The following is a 13,322-nucleotide window of genomic DNA, read 5'->3' as shown; positions in this document are numbered from 1 at the left end:
CATTTTCTTCAGGAAATGTACCTATCTAGTTATTAGTGGTGCTTGCATTTATGCAAAGCATCACTATTACTATTCCTCAAAGATATTATTATTATTATTCTTCTTTTTCTGGACACTTTTTCGGCGCGTAACTCGTCCCGCACGCTTTGTCGTAGACCCATAAATTAGGGCTCAAATCGACCGGATTATTGAGGAGAGGTGTGCTATGACTTTTATAAGCGATCGGGTGCATGATTTCCGAAAGGGGCGCGAAAAACCTCCCGAAAACGTCCCATTGACTTTACATTGCGCCCAACTTTGACGAGTCATAGCTCCGCTCGAGGATTTTGTAGAAACATGTGGGTTACAACATTTGAAGAGGGTGGTAGGCTCTGTAAGAACATGGATCACAATGGGGTGTAAGTTGTACCCCTGGGGTGTAAGAGGTGCCCAAAAGTGCCCCAATGAAAAGTCAATGGGGCAAAATCCCATAGACTTACCATTGCAAAAATTTTGACGGGTCATAGGTCCGAGCCAGGATTTCATAGAAACATGTGGGTTACTAAATTTGAAGAGGGTGCTAGACTCTGTCAGGACGTCCTCCACAATGGGGTGTAAGGTTACCATAGCAACCATTTTGGGCACCCTAGCAACCAATACCATAGACTGCCATTATAAAATGCCCGGATGGATATCTTTGCACCACAGTGTCATAGAGACATGGGGGTGGGCTCATTTTACTCAGGCATCCAATCAGTCTCTCAGGATCCTTACAGACGTACTAAGCCACGCCCCTAGCAACCACTTTTGAGCACCCTAGCAACATAAAATACAAACAGTTATATCTCGGCATCAGAACATCGTAGAGACACGGGGGTTGGACCGTTTTACTTGTGACTAGGGGTGTAACAATTGGGCACATCATTGGCCACTTCCAAGCCACGCCCCTAGCAACCAAATTTGAGCACCCTAGCAACCGAATAAACAAAGCCTTATATCTCCGCATCAGAACATCGTAGAGACACGGGGTTTGGACCGTTTTACTTGTGACTCGGAGTGCAATCACTGGGCACATCATTGGCCACTCCCAAGCCACGCCCCTAGCAACCAAATACAGTACCCTAGCAACAGAGTAAACAAAGCCTTATATCTCCGCATCAGAACATCGTAGAGACACGGGGGTTGGACCGTTTTACTTGTGACTCGGAGTGTAATCACTGGGCACATCATTGGCCACTCCCAAGCCACGCCCCTAGCAACCAAATACAGTACCCTAGCAACAGAGTTAACAAAGCCTTATATCTCCGCATCAGAACATCGTAGAGACACGGGGGCTGGACCGTTTTACTTGTGACTCGGAGTGTAATCACTGGGCACATCATTGGCCACTCCCAAGCCACGCCCCTAGCAACCAAATACAGTACCCTAGCAACAGAGTAAACAAAGCCTTATATCTCCGCATCAGAACATCGTAGAGACACGGGGGTTGGACCGTTTTACTTGTGACTTGGAATGTAATCACTGGGCACATCATTGGCCACTCCCAAGCCACGCCCCTAGCAACCAAATACAGTACCCTAGCAACAGAGTAAACAAAGCCTTATATCTCCGCATCAGAACATCGTAGAGACACGGGGGTTGGACCGTTTGACTCATGACTCGGAGGGTAATCACTAGTGGATGCAATTTTTTTCCCTAGCAACCAAATACAGTACCCTAGCAACAGAGTAAACAAAGACTTATATCTCCGCATCAGAACATCGTAGAGACACGGGGGTTGGACCGTTTGACTCGTGACTCGGAGGGTAATCACTAGTGGATGCCATTTTTTTCCCTAGCAACCAAATACAGTACCCTAGCAACAGAGTAAACAAAGCCTTATATCTCCGCATCAGAACATTGTAGAGACACGGGGTTTGGACCGTTTGACTCGTGACTCGGAGGGTAATCACTAGTGGATGTCATTTTTTTCCCTAGCAACCAAATACAGTACCCTAGCAACAGAGTAAACAAAGCCTTATATCTCCGCATCAGAACATCGTAGAGACACGGGGGTTTGACCGTTTGACTCGTGACTCGGAGTGTAATCACTAGTGGATGCCAATTTTCTCCCTAGCAACCAAATACAGTACCCTAGCAACCGAATAAACAAAGCCTTATATCTTCACATCAGAATATCGTAGAGACATGTGGGTTGAATTGTTTTACTTTTGGCTTGGAGTATAATCATGTATTGTCCCCCGAAATTTGCCACGGCAAGCACCACTTCACATTTTCTTCAGGAAATGTACCTATCTAGTTATTATTATTATTATGTTGGCTTGAAAAAGCCAACATACTGTTCTTCATCTTAATCTTATTATTATTATTCTTCTTCTGATCCCTACTTTTTCTGACTGTAACTCCTCCTAGAGCTTTCAAGCTACACCCACAAAACTTTACAAAACTTTTAAGACTGGTCCGTAGATTTATGCTATGACTTTTCTAACTGATGGGACCTTCCGAATTCCTAAACGGGGGGCTCAAACACCCCAAAATTTCCATTGACTTAACATTGAGACAAACTTTGACGAGTCATAGCTGCGAGTGAGAAACTTGTAGAAACTTGTGGGTTACCACATTTAAGGAGGCTGACAGGCTCTGTAAGAACATACATCACAATGGGGTGTAAGCTGTACCCCTGGGGTGTAAGAGGCCCCCAAAATTTCCCATTGACTTATAATGGGGCAGGAAACATGCCCATATAAAGGAATAAAAGCGTCCCAGATGGAATATCTTCACTTTAGAGTGTCGTAGAGACACGGGGGTTGGACCGTTTTACTTGTGGCTTGAAGGTTGATCATTATGGGATGCCATTTTTCTCCCTAGCAACCAAACTTAGTACCCTAGCAACGGAATAAACAAAGCCTTATTTCTCCGCTTCAGAACATCTTAGAGACACGAGGGTTGGACCGTTTTACTTGTGGCTTGAAGGTTGATTATTATGGGATGCCAATTTCCTCCCTAGCAACCAAACTTAGTACCCTAGCAACGGAATAAACAAAGCCTTATATCTCCGCTTCAGAACATCATAGAGACACGGGGGTTGGACCGTTTTACTTGTGGCTTGAAGGTTGATCATTATGGGATGCCATTTTTCTCCCTAGCAACCAAACTTAGTACCCTAGCAACGGAATAAACAAAGCCTTATTTCTCCGCTTCAGAACATCTTAGAGACACGGGGGTTGGACCGTTTTACTTGTGGCTTGAAGGTTGATTATTATGGGATGCCAATTTCCTCCCTAGCAACCAAACTTAGTACCCTAGCAACGGAATAAACAAAGCCTTATATCTCAGCATCAGAACATTGTAGAGACACGGGTGATGGACCGTTTTACTTGTGGCTTTAAGTGTGATCATTATGGGATGCCATTTTTCTCCCTAGCAACCAAACTTAGTACCCTAGCAACGGAATAAACAAAGCCTTATATCTCCGCTTCAGAACATCATAGAGACACGGGGGTTGGACCGTTTTACTTGTGGCTTGAAGGTTGATCATTATGGGATGCCAATTTTCTCCCTAGCAACCAAACTTAGTACCCTAGCAATGGAATAAACAAAGCCTTATATCTCAGCATCAGAACATTGTAGAGACACGGGTGATGGACCGTTTTACTTGTGGCTTGAAGTGTAATCATTATGGGATGCCATTTTTCTCCCTAGCAACCAAACTTAGTACCCTAGCAACGGAATAAACAAAGCCTTATATCTCCGCTTCAGAACATCATAGAGACACGGGGGTTGGACCGTTTTACTTGTGGCTTGAAGGTTGATCATTATGGGATGCCAATTTTCTCCCTAGCAACCAAACTTAGTACCCTAGCAACGGAATAAACAAAGCCTTATATCTCCACTTCAGAACATCATAGAGACATGGGGGTTAGACCGTTTTACTTGTGGCTTGAAGGTTGATCATTATGGGATGCCAATTTTCTCCCTAGCAACCAAACTTAGTACCCTAGCAACGGAATAAACAAAGCCTTATATCTCCGCTTCAGAACATCATAGAGACACGGGGGTTGGACCGTTTTACTTGTGGCTTGAAGGTTGATCATTATGGGATGCCAATTTTCTCCCTAGCAACCAAACTTAGTACCCTAGCAACGGAATAAATGTTAGCTTCATTCTAGCTTCATGCTAATCATGTTAGCTTCATGCTAGCTTCATGCTAATCATGCTAGCATCATGCTAGCTTCATGCTAATCATGTTAGCTTCATGTTAGCTTCATGCTAATCATGTTAGCTTCATGCTAGCTTCATACTGATCATGCTAACATCATGCTAGCTTCATGCTAATCATGCTAGCTTCATGCTAATCATGCTAACTTCATGCTAATCATGCTAACAGCCAGATAGCCTACTAAAATAAACTTCTGTCAAACCATTTTAAATGTTCAGGCTACGCTTTTTCAAGCCAACATAAAGTTTGTCCTCAAACTTTAATATCTAGTTATTATTAGTGGTGCTTGCATTTATGCAAAGCATCACTATTACTATCTTGCATACTTATTATTATTATTATTATTATTATTATTCTTTTTCTGGACACTTTTTCGGCGCGTAACTCGTCCCGCACGCTTTGTCGTAGACCCATAAATTAGGGCTCAAATCGACCGGCTTATTGAGGAGAGGTGTGCTATGACTTTTATAAGCGATCGGGTGCAGGATTTCCGAAAGGGGGGCGAAAAACCACCCAAAAAATCCCATTGACTTAACATTGCGCCCAACTTTGACGAGTCATAGCTCCGCTCGAGGATTTTGTAGAAACATGTGGGTTACAACATTTGAAGAGGGTGGTAGGCTCTGTAAGAACATGGATCACAATGGGGTGTAAGTTGTACCCCTGGGGTGTAAGAGGTGCCCAAAAGTGCCCCAATGAAAAGTCAATGGGGCAAAATCCCATAGACTTACCATTGCAAAAATTTTGACGGGTCATAGGTCCGAGCCAGGATTTCATAGAAACATGTGGGTTACTAAATTTGAAGAGGGTGCTAGACTCTGTCAGGACGTCCCCCACAATGGGGTGTAAGGTTACCATAGCAACCATTTTGGGCACCCTAGCAACCTATACCATAGACTGCCATTATAAAATGCCCGGATGGATATCTTTGCATCACAGTGTCATAGAGACATGGGGGTGGGCTCATTTTACTCAGGCATCCAATCAGTCTCTCAGGATCCTTACAGACTTACTAAGCCACGCCCCTAGCAACCACTTTTGAGCACCCTAGCAACATAAAATACAAACAGTTATATCTCGGCATCAGAACATCGTAGAGACACGGGGGTTGGACCGTTTTACTTGTGACTAGGGGTGTAACAATTGGGCACATCATTGGCCACTCCCAAGCCACGCCCCTAGCAACCAAATTTGAGCACCCTAGCAACCGAATAAACAAAGCCTTATATCTCCGCATCAGAACATCGTAGAGACACGGGGTTTGGACCGTTTTACTTGTGACTCGGAGTGTAATCACTGGGCACATCATTGGCCACTCCCAAGCCACGCCCCTAGCAACCAAATACAGTACCCTAGCAACAGAGTAAACAAAGCCTTATATCTCCGCATCAGAACATCGTAGAGACACGGGGGTTGGACCGTTTTACTTGTGACTCGGAGTGTAATCACTGGGCACATAATTGGCCACTCCCAAGCCACGCCCCTAGCAACCAAATACAGTACCCTAGCAACAGAGTAAACAAAGCCTTATATCTCCGCATCAGAACATCGTAGAGACACGGGGGTTGGACCGTTTTACTTGTGACTCGGAGTGTAATCACTGGGCACATCATTGGCCACTCCCAAGCCACGCCCCTAGCAACCAAATACAGTACCCTAGCAACAGAGTAAACAAAGCCTTATATCTCCACATCAGAACATCGTAGAGACACGGGGGTTGGACCGTTTGACTCATGACTCGGAGGGTAATCACTAGTGGATGCCATTTTTTTCCCTAGCAACCAAATACAGTACCCTAGCAACAGAGTAAACAAAGCCTTATATCTCCGCATTAGAACATCGTAGAGACATGGGGTTTGGACCGTTTGACTCGTGACTCGGAGGGTAATCACTAGTGGATGCCATTTTTTTCCCTAGCAACCAAATACAGTACCCTAGCAACAGAGTAAACAAAGCCTTATATTTATTATTATTATTCTTCTTTTTCTGGACACTTTTTCGGCGCGTAACTCGTCCCGCACGCTTTGTCGTAGACCCATAAATTAGGGCTCAAATCGACCGGCTTATTGAGGAAAGGTGTGCTATGACTTTTATAAGCGATCGGGTGCAGGATTTCCGAAAGGGGGGCGAAAAACCACCCAAAAAATCCCATTGACTTAACATTGCGCCCAACTTTGACGAGTCATAGCTCCGCTCGAGGATTTTGTAGAAACATGTGGGTTACAACATTTGAAGAGGGTGGTAGGCTCTGTAAGAACATGGATCACAATGGGGTGTAAGTTGTACCCCTGGGGTGTAAGAGGTGCCCAAAAGTGCCCCAATGAAAAGTCAATGGGGCAAAATCCCATAGACTTACCATTGCAAAAATTTTGACGGGTCATAGGTCCGAGCCAGGATTTCATAGAAACATGTGGGTTACTAAATTTGAAGAGGGTGCTAGACTCTGTCAGGACATCCCCCACAATGGGGTGTAAGGTTACCATAGCAACCATTTTGGGCACCCTAGCAACCTATACCATAGACTGCCATTATAAAATGCCCGGATGGATATCTTTGCATCACAGTGTCATAGAGACATGGGGGTGGGCTCATTTTACTCAGGCATCCAATCAGTCTCTCAGGATCCTTACAGACTTACTAAGCCACGCCCCTAGCAACCACTTTTGAGCACCCTAGCAACATAAAATACAAACAGTTATATCTCGGCATCAGAACATCGTAGAGACACGGGGGTTGGACCGTTTTACTTGTGACTAGGGGTGTAACAATTGGGCACATCATTGGCCACTCCCAAGCCACGCCCCTAGCAACCAAATTTGAGCACCCTAGCAACCGAATAAACAAAGCCTTATATCTCCGCATCAGAACATCGTAGAGACACGGGGTTTGGACCGTTTTACTTGTGACTCGGAGTGTAATCACTGGGCACATCATTGGCCACTCCCAAGCCACGCCCCTAGCAACCAAATACAGTACCCTAGCAACAGAGTAAACAAAGCCTTATATCTCCGCATCAGAACATCGTAGAGACACGGGGGTTGGACCGTTTTACTTGTGACTCGGAGTGTAATCACTGGGCACATAATTGGCCACTCCCAAGCCACGCCCCTAGCAACCAAATACAGTACCCTAGCAACAGAGTAAACAAAGCCTTATATCTCCGCATCAGAACATCGTAGAGACACGGGGGTTGGACCGTTTTACTTGTGACTCGGAGTGTAATCACTGGGCACATCACTGGCCACTCCCAAGCCACGCCCCTAGCAACCAAATACAGTACCCTAGCAACAGAGTAAACAAAGCCTTATATCTCCACATCAGAACATCGTAGAGACACGGGGGTTGGACCGTTTGACTCATGACTCGGAGGGTAATCACTAGTGGATGCCATTTTTTTCCCTAGCAACCAAATACAGTACCCTAGCAACAGAGTAAACAAAGCCTTATATCTCCGCATTAGAACATCGTAGAGACATGGGGTTTGGACCGTTTGACTCGTGACTCGGAGGGTAATCACTAGTGGATGCCATTTTTTTCCCTAGCAACCAAATACAGTACCCTAGCAACAGAGTAAACAAAGCCTTATATCTCCGCATCAGAACATCGTAGAGACACAGGAGTTGGATCGTTTTACTTTTGGCTTGGAGTATAATCATATATGTTCCCCAGAATTTTGCCACGGCAAGCACCACTCACATTTTCTTCAGGAAATGTACCTATCTAGTTATTATTATTCTTTTTCTGGACACTTTTTCGGCGCGTAACTCGTCCCGCACGGTTTAACGTAGTCCCATGAAAGAGGGCTCAAATCGACCGGATTATTGAGGAGAGGTGTGCTATGACTTTTATAAGCGATCGGGTGCAGGATTTCTGAAAGGGGGGCGAAAAACCACCCGAAAAATCCCATTGACTTAACATTGCGCCCAACTTTGACGAGTCATAGCTCCTCTCAAGGATTTTGTTGAAACATGTGGGTTACAACTTTTGAAGAGGGTGGTAGGCTCTGTAAAAACATGGATCACAGTGGGGTGTAAGTTGTACCCCTGGGGTGTAAGAGGTGCCCAAAAATGCCCAATGAAAAGTCAATGGGGCAAAATCCCATAGACTTACCATTGCAAAAATTTTGACGGGTTATAGGTACGAGTGAGGATTCCTTAGAAACATGTGGGTTACTAAATTTGAAGAGGGTGGTAGACTCTGTAAGAACATGGATCACAATGGGGTGTAAGTTGTACCCCTGGGGTGTAAGAGGCCCCCAAAATTTCCCATTGACTTATAATGGGGCAGGGAACACGCCCATATAAGGGAATAAAACCGTTCCAGATGGGATATCTTTGCTTTACAGTGTCGTAGAGATAAGTGGGTGGGCTCATTTTACTCGGGCATCCAATCAGTCTCTCAGGATCATCCCAGAGCTATTAAGCCACGCCCCTAGCAACAATTTTGGGCACCCTAGCAACATCTCCCATAGAGTGCCATTATAAAATGCCCAGATGGATATCTTTGCACCACAGTGTCATAGAGACATAGGGGTGGGCTCATTTTACTCAAGCATCCAATCAGTCTCTCAGGATCCTTAAAGACTTACTAAGCCACGCCCCTAGCAACCACTTTTGAGCACCCTAGCAACATAAAATTCAAACAGTTATATCTCGGCATCAGAACATCGTAGAGACACGGGGGTTGGACCGTTTTACTTGTGACTAGGCGTGTAACGATTGGGCACATCATTGGCCACTCCCAAGCCACGCCCCTAGCAACCAAATTTGAGCACCCTAGCAACTGAATAAACAAAGCCTTATATCTCCGCATCAGAACATCGTAGAGACACGGGGGTTGGACCGTTTTATTCGTAACTCGAAGGGTAATCACTAGTTAATGCCAAGAGGTGTTAAGCCACGCCCCTAGCAACCAAATATGAACACCCTAGCAACGGAATAAACAAAGCCTTATATCTCTGGATCCGAACATCATAGAGACATGGGGGTTGGGTGTTTGGGTCATGTTAGCTTCATGCTAGCTTCATGCTAGGTCATACTAGCTTCATGCTAGTTTCATGCTAGCTTTATGCTAATTTCATAATATATCTTGCTAACTTCATGCTAAATAATGTTAGCATCATGCTAGCTTGATGCTTATTTATGTTAGCATCATGCTAGCTTCATGCTAATTTATGTTAGCATCATGCTAGCTTCATGCTAATTCATGTTAACATAATGCTAGCTTCATGCTTCTTCATTTTAGCATTGTGCTAGCTTCATGCTAATTCATGTTAACATCGTGCTAGCTTCATGCTAATTCATGTTAGCATCGTGCTAGCTTCATGCTAATTCATGTTAGCATCGTGCTAGCTTCATGCTAATTCATGTTAACATCATGCTAGCTTTATGCTAATTCATGTTAGCTTCATGCTAGCTTTATGTTAATTCATGTTAGCATCATGCTAACTTCATGCTAATTCATGTTAGCTTCATGCTAATTCATGTTAGCATAATGGTAGCTTTATGCTAATCATTCTAGCTTCATGCTAGCTTCATGCTAATCATGCTAGCATCATGCTAGCTTCATGCTAATCATGCTAGCATCATGCTAGCTTCATGCTAGCTTCATGCTAATCATGCTACCATCATGCTAGCTTCATGCTAATCATGCTAGCATCATGCTAGCTTCATGCTAATCATGTTAGCTTCATGCTAATCATGCTAGCATCATGCTAGCTTCATGCTAATCATGCTAACATCATGCTAGCTTCATGCTAATCATGCTAGCATCATGCTAGCTTCATGCTAATCATGCTAGCATCATGCTAGCTTCATGCTAATCATGTTAGCTTCATGCTAATCATGCTAGCATCATGCTAGCTTCATGCTAATCATGCTAGCATCATGCTAGCTTCATGCTAATCATGCTAGCATCATGCTAGCTTCATGCTAATCATGCTAGCATCATGCTAGCTTCATGCAAATCATGCTAGCTTCATGCTAGCTTCATGCTAATCATGCTACCATCATGCTAGCTTCATGCTAATCATGCTAGCATCATGCTAGCTTCATGCTAATCATGCTACCATCATGCTAGCTTCATGCTAATCATGCTAGCATCATGCTAGCTTCATGCTAATCATGTTAGCTTTATGCTAATCATGCTAGCTTCATGTTAGCATCATGCTAATCATGCTAGCTTCATGCTAATCATGCTAACATCATGCTAGCTTCATGCTAATCATACTAGCATCATGCTAGCTTCATGCTAATCATGTTAGCTTCATGCTAATAATGCTAACTTCATGTTAGCATCATGCTAGCATCATGCTAACTTCATGCTAATCATGCTAGCTTCATGCTAGCTTCATGCTAATCATGCTATCTTCATGCTAGCTTCATGCTAGCTTCATGCTAATCATGTTAGCATCATGCTAGCTTCATGCTAATCATGCTAGCTTCATGCTAGCTTCATGCTAGCTTCATGCTAATCATGGTAGCTTCATGCTAGCTTCATGCTAATCGTGGTAACATCATGCAAATCATGCTAGCATCATGCTAGCTTCATGCTAACTTCATGCTAATCATGTTAGCATCATGCTAGCTTCATGCTAGCTTCATGCTAATCATGCTAGCTTCATGTTAACTTCATGGTAATCATGCTAGCTTCATGCTAACTTCATGGTAATCATGCTAATGTTAATCATGCTTAATGTTAATCATGCTAGCTTCATGTTAGCTTCATGGTAATCATGCTAACTTCATACTAACTTCATGCTAATCATGCTAGCTTCATGCTAATTATGCTCGCTTCATGCTAATCATGCTAGCTTCATTATCTCCGCATCAGAACATCGTAGAGACACGGGGGTTGGACCGTTTGACTCGTGACTCGGAGTGTAATCATTATGGGATTCCTATTTTTTCCCTAGCAACCAAATACAGTACCCTAGCAACAGAGTAAACAAAGCCTTATATCTCCGCATCAGAACATCGTAGAGACACGGGGGTTGGATCGTTTGACTCGTGACTCGGAGGGTAATCACTAGTGGATGCCATTTTTTTCCTTAGCAACCAAATACAGTACCCTAGCAACAGAGTAAACAAAGCCTTATATCTCCGCATCAGAACATCGTAGAGACACGGGGGTTGGACCGTTTGACTCATGACTCGGAGGGTAATCACTAGTGGATGCCATTTTTTCCCTAGCAACCAAATACAGTACCCTAGCAACAGAGTAAACAAACCCTTATATCTCCGCATCAGAACATCGTAGAGACACGGGGTTTGGACCGTTTGACTTGTGACTCGGAGTGTAATCACTAGTGGATGCCAATTTTCTCCCTAGCAACCAAATACAGTACCCTAGCAACCGAATAAACAAAGCCTTATATCTTCGCATTAGAATATCGTAGAGACATGTGGGTTGAATTGTTTTACTTTTGGCTTGGAGTATAATCATATATTGTCCCCCGAAATTTGCCACGGCAAGCACCACTTCACATTTTCTTCAGGAAATGTACCTATCTAGTTATGTTGGCTTGAAAAAGCCAACATATTGTTATTGCTATTAAACTTATTATTATTAGTGGTGCTTGCATTTATGCAAAGCATCACTATTACTATCTTGCATACTTATTATTATTATTATTATTATTATTCTTCTTTTTCTGGACACTTTTTCGGCGCGTAACTCGTCCCGCACGCTTTGTCGTAGACCCATAAATTAGGGCTCAAATCGACCGGCTTATTGAGGAGAGGTGTGCTATGACTTTTATAAGCGATCGGGTGCAGGATTTCCGAAAGGGGGGCGAAAAACCACCCAAAAAATCCCATTGACTTAACATTGCGCCCAACTTTGACGAGTCATAGCTCCGCTCGAGGATTTTGTAGAAACATGTGGGTTACAACATTTGAAGAGGGTGGTAGGCTCTGTAAGAACATGGATCACAATGGGGTGTAAGTTGTACCCCTGGGGTGTAAGAGGTGCCCAAAAGTGCCCCAATGAAAAGTCGATGGGGCAAAATCCCATAGACTTACCATTGCAAAAATTTTGACGGGTCATAGGTCCGAGCCAGGATTTCATAGAAACATGTGGGTTACTAAATTTGAAGAGGGTGCTAGACTCTGTCAGGACGTCCCCCACAATGGGGTGTAAGGTTACCATAGCAACCATTTTGGGCACCCTAGCAACCTATACCATAGACTGCCATTATAAAATGCCCGGATGGATATCTTTGCACCACAGTGTCATAGAGACATGGGGGTGGGCTCATTTTACTCAGGCATCCAATCAGTCTCTCAGGATCCTTACAGACTTACTAAGCCACGCCCCTAGCAACCACTTTTGAGCACCCTAGCAACATAAAATACAAACAGTTATATCTCGGCATCAGAACATCGTAGAGACACGGGGGTTGGACCGTTTTACTTGTGACTAGGGGTGTAACAATTGGGCACATCATTGGCCACTCCCAAGCCACGCCCCTAGCAACCAAATTTGAGCACCCTAGCAACCGAATAAACAAAGCCTTATATCTCCGCATCAGAACATCGTAGAGACACGGGGTTTGGACCGTTTTACTTGTGACTCGGAGTGTAATCACTGGGCACATCATTGGCCACTCCCAAGCCACGCCCCTAGCAACCAAATACAGTACCCTGGCAACAGAGTAAACAAAGCCTTATATCTCCGCATCAGAACATCGTAGAGACACGGGGGTTGGACCATTTTACTTGTGACTCGGAGCGTAATCACTGGGCACATAATTGGCCACTCCCAAGCCACGCCCCTAGCAACCAAATACAGTACCCTAGCAACAGAGTAAACAAAGCCTTATATCTCCGCATCAGAACATCGTAGAGACACGGGGGTTGGACCGTTTTACTTGTGACTCGGAGTGTAATCACTGGGCACATCATTGGCCACTCCCAAGCCACGCCCCTAGCAACCAAATACAGTACCCTAGCAACAGAGTAAACAAAGCCTTATATCTCCACATCAGAACATCGTAGAGACATGGGGTTTGGACCGTTTGACTCGTGACTCGGAGGGTAATCACTAGCGGATGCAATTTTTTTCCCTAGCAACCAAATACAGTACCCTAGCAACAGAGTAAACAAAGCCTTATATCTCCGCATCA

The sequence above is a fragment of the Paramisgurnus dabryanus genome, chromosome 2, assembly GCF_030506205.2.
Source record: "Paramisgurnus dabryanus chromosome 2, PD_genome_1.1, whole genome shotgun sequence".
Lineage (NCBI taxonomy): Eukaryota > Metazoa > Chordata > Actinopteri > Cypriniformes > Cobitidae > Paramisgurnus > Paramisgurnus dabryanus.
The sequence above is the reverse complement of the archived record's forward strand: the minus strand, read 5'-3'. Positions refer to the sequence as shown.